This window comes from Amphiura filiformis, chromosome 8 (genome assembly GCF_039555335.1).
Source record: "Amphiura filiformis chromosome 8, Afil_fr2py, whole genome shotgun sequence".
Lineage (NCBI taxonomy): Eukaryota > Metazoa > Echinodermata > Ophiuroidea > Amphilepidida > Amphiuridae > Amphiura > Amphiura filiformis.
The window spans coordinates 18403806-18408597 of NC_092635.1; the positions used below are offsets into that span (position 1 = coordinate 18403806).

Below are 4792 nucleotides of genomic sequence, written 5' to 3' on the forward strand. Positions count from 1 at the left end.
GAGCTCGTGTATGGTCAGGGATAACTCTTCCAGGTTTTGGTAATAACCCTGTGGGATGGTAAACATTTTGAGGTTACTTCCCGTCCCATCTCCGCTGTAGAGTACGTTGTTGAAAGGTTCTACGATATTGTAGAACGAGTGAGGGAATGAAATTTCGGTCAGAGCGACTTCCCAATCACCGTACAGGTCGATAGGTTTGAATAACTTGGTGGTGAAATCGTTCAGAGTATTGTCGGGGTAATAATCGAAGGAACTATTACTAGGTAACGTTACGTAAAATTCTCCGGCGTCGACCGCCATGGTCGGATGTCGAACTAAGAGTGATGATTGGAGACCGTTACGCACGTGTATTATACAGAATCTTCCAGATCCACGACCCAACTGTTAAACTTGTCGGGCCAACCTAACCATTTGACGAAATATTCGGTAACGCCTTGACGATTTCTCTTTCTGATTACTTTCTCCACTTTAAACAGTCCGTCTTTGTCCTTGGTGACTTTTTGAATCTCCCGCCGTAAAGGTGCCTTCGATTTCTTCGTCGTTGAAATCTTTCAACACGCACACGGTACTCGCTCTATCGATCCTTTTCGCCACCACGAACAGTTCCTCGGACCATTGAGGTAGATACCCTTTTCTAAAAGGAAGTTTTTCGACGGAGATGCGGACCAGGTCGCCGGACTCGAGGAGATTCTGCTTTTTCGGTTTTCTCGAACGTTTATATTTTCCGTACAATGTCTTCCATACGGCGCTTTCGTTGTCTTTGTTAACGTTGGCGGGACTTCGTTTGATGGAGCGGTGGTAGCTGCTGTTGTAACCGTGGACCGCGTCTCGCAAGATGCGATGGTATTCGGAACTATTCGTTCTCGTAAAGTATCTAAAAATGCGACCTTTTAAAGTTCGATTAAACCTTTCCACGATAGCCGCTTTGGTATCGGGGTTCTGAGTGGTAAAGAAATGGATATTTTTATCTTTCAAGAGCTTTTGCACGTCTTTATTTAGAAACTCTTTCCCTTTATCGCTCTGTAACTGGGTAGGTTGTCTTCCTTCCTCGAAAATATTTTTCAACGCCGCTGCGACGGTAGGTCCTTTCTTGTCCTTTAAGGGTCGCTACCAGGCAAACTTCAAAACACGCCGATGCAGGTGAGGACGAATTTATATCCTCGATTATATCTGGCCAATTTCTGAAATTCTACGAGATCGATCTGCCACGTTTGGTCGATACCGTCCGAGAAATAAATATTCCTGGGAAATCGCCTCCTACTTGGTTTATGCAGAGTGTACGCGTCTTGAGTAAGGAGCCAATTCTCGATATCGCGTCTAGTCAGACGCGAAACTCGCCTTCTCGCTTAACTTTTCTGTACAATCTTTCTATACCTCCGAGACTACCCGGACCCGATACGTCGTAATATAAACTCTTCAAGTAATCGTCCACGTCCAGATCCATGGTTAGTCTAGCGGCGCTATGACGAATAAAGAGGAAACAACGACATTTTATTCATTTTTGTTACGTTTAAAAACTTTTATTTTGCCCTATTTTGCGAAAGGTTAATAAATCTCCCACATGCTTCTATTCAGGGAGGATCTACGACGCTTCCCAGTTCTTGCGCTATGTCTTCGCTTTGGGGTAACGTCGATACCCCTTCGAATCGCCAGATTTTCCTCGTGATTCTTTATTTTTACGATCTCGTAAGCGCTACGCCTAGCCGTATTGGTGAGGATGAGAGATTCCGGAGTGTTGTTGCGAGCTTACGCTTCGTTAAACAATTCCCAGCCAAACGGTTTCTTGTATCCTTTTCGGTTTCTCAACGCGTCGTGGACAAGATCTACCAGATTGGACCCTTGTACTCTCGCACCCGACACGATGATTTCTCCTTCGGGGACCAATCTAGGATGCCTTTCGATCTATTACGCTTTAGATTCTTCAAGAACGCCTTGGCGTTGGCTGCGAAAGAGGCGGGTAAAGTTTCCAATAGTTCCGATTCTACAGCGTCGTCAACTTGTTGCGGGAAGCGACTGGTTCGATTTTAGCAGCCTCCGTTTCATCGTCGTCGATACTTTCCACTGGCGTTTCAGAATTATCTAGTTTATGATCCTCGCTTTCAACAAAATGTTCAACGGTTCCTTTCTGTTACGCTTATCCTTCTTCAGATATCGTTGGAGAGTTTGATGGTACAGTTGCATCATGTCGTGCAACGAAAGATCGGTACGGTCCAGAACGCGTTTCGTATCGTTTTCAGTTCCACCCGTCGCGTCGTTAGTTCTAGCCCGATCGGCGACCATGGTGTTAATTCTGTCCAATTCACGAGGGTCAATGAGGATCATCTTTTTAGCGTGTTTCATTTTCTTTTCTTGAGCAATAGACTTACGATAGTGCCTGGGACGGGCGCTAGAAGAGCTCCGACTAATCCACCCTTCTGGTTAAGAATGGCTCTCTTTCGTTTGCGCGCCACCTTTTTATTACTTAAGGATCGTAAACGTTGTTTGTGAACCGAAAGTTTCTTCTTCTGATTAACGCTTAACGGAACGCGTGTCCTTTGAGTACGTTGAGCGCGCATTCGCACAACGAATCTACCAGACCATTGTCGGCGTGATGTATGATGGCTTTCCTCTGACGAGGATTACATTTGACCAAGTAGCGGAGAGCGCCGGGCGTTCTGCTTCAGTCTCTTTGACATGTTTGTAGAGTAATGAACGTTATCGACACGCGCGACGACATTTATACTCTCGGCACGTAGACGGTTTGTCGCAACCCGTCGAAGATATCGGTGCGTAATCGTAAATCTTCGGGGGTCGTTGGTTTCAGATCCACCAATAAGTATCCGTATCGGTGTTGTGTAGCGTCCACGAAGCTCTCTTGCACGAACTTGACGACTCCGGGAAAGATCTGTTTGGCTAGATGCACAATCTGCGAGAGTTATCTCTCGGTTTTTGAAGAGAACCATGTAGTGAGCGTTCTCAACGAGATGGTGCGAAATTGTTTGGACGCCAAAAGAGATTCTGCACGATGAAAATGACGGACATGTTACGATGGTGAGATCCTTTCGTAAACATGTTCATCACCCTGGTATCTCCGGATAATTCCGCCATGAGATCGCCGATGACGACGAGGTTTCGTTTCAAGGATCGATCAGAGATTCCATATCCTGAGGAAATCCTTCTATAAAACGATATTATTCGAGATTCACGCATCTCGTTATACGCCGACTGGTATTCTCCGTACAACCAAATGATCTTGTCGGGAGGACCGTGTACGACGGTATCCCCATCAGATATCAACCGTTTGACGAATTGAGTTTTGCCCGAACCCGTAGGTCCCGAAACAATGGCAGTGTACGGATGAATGAGTCTAGCATCCATGGTGATTCTAAAGTTGTCGACGTTTTTCGAGTTTCTCTACAACGTAACCTACATAATCCGTATTAACCTTTAACACCGCCCACTGCTCCAACGAGAGATAAATACCGCGTATCGTAGGTAGAATTCCTTCGCTTTTACGTCACCCGTGAACCGCCTGATGTCCACGCGAATACTGTCGCGATAGTCGCAGACGTTCAGGTATATATCCTTTCCCAAGTGAAGAGTGTGTTGAGGGAGACAGTGCGTTGAGTCTTCCCTAAACTTGACGTTAGTGACGTTTCGCTCGAGCTAGATGTAAGGAAGGAAGGGCGGAGGGCAGAGTAAAATTGTGACAGAGATTGACGCTTTCGTCTCACCTTGATGTCGCGTGATGGTCAAAGCCGTGTTGGTGAGGAGGAGAAGAGCCAGCCCTAATATTGGAAAAGTCGAATATTTTTTTAAATTGTCTTTACAGATACACGGGGTAGGAGGATCTTCGCGTGCGTGTTCCAACTGTTCCATCTCGATAGTAAATGATAGAATCTCTCGTTAAACGGCCCCTCAAGATACTCCGTACCCGTACGCTAACGTGTCGAAACCGTTCACGATCCATCTCTTATCGCAGACCACCCTGTAATCTTTCTTCGATACCCGGCTCTCGATGGTTTTGGTTTTAACGTTACGCACGATTCGATGAGGATCGGTTACCGTTACCCTTTCTTCTCGTTCGCTTCGCTTCCGTCGACTTCAAACCTCGTACCATACGCTCCAGGGTGGAATAATTCACCAGTTCGAATTACGGACGTTCAAAGTGATCCCGCGCACTTTCATAACCGTCTTTCCCGTATCCAATTTGTATACGTAATTCTTGCAGCCGCCCGTGACGAAAGTAGAGATGTGGTTACCGTCTTTGAGTCGACCTCGTCAAAATGGCCCAGGTAATCGCCGGTAGGAGGTTCCCACTCACCAGGACGCGTGAGGAAAATGACGCTCTCTGTAAATAAAAACAAAAAAGGAGGTATAAGTATAAATTAGTCGTACGAGTAACTGGCTGCCCCACGTAGCTCAGTCGGTAGAGCGTTCGACTGTAGTTCGAAATGTCCCCGGTTCGAACCCGGGCGGGGGGAATTTTTTTAATTAATTTTTTTAAATTATTTTATTATCGAAGAAGTGTCTTACCAGTATCTTGATACATAGCGCGATCTCCCAATTTTTCCAGGACTTCATACAACTTTAACCTGGCGTGGCAAGTCGTGAACGCCGCGATGACGACGTTGGTGTTCGGATTAATTCGGGCAAAGTCCCCTTCTTCCCGGTAGGTTACTTCGATGACTTCGTCGTTGATGAGTCGAATATTGTCGACGGTGACGCTTATCGCTCGTCAATAACTTGTATACTTCGGAGGGTTCGTCCAGAATAACCGTCTGACTCATGTTGGATCTTTGAGCGAATTTAC

At 46.1% G+C, this 4792-nt stretch overlaps 1 non-coding gene across 1 annotated transcript; it reads left to right on the forward strand.

The window, feature by feature from the left end:
* The first annotated feature begins 4390 nt into the window (after nt 1-4390).
* Trnay-gua (transfer RNA tyrosine (anticodon GUA)) lies at nt 4391-4463 on the forward strand. Its single transcript has one exon. It is a non-coding gene; the product is annotated as a tRNA-Tyr (tRNA).
* Nucleotides 4464-4792: the final 329 nt, after the last annotated feature.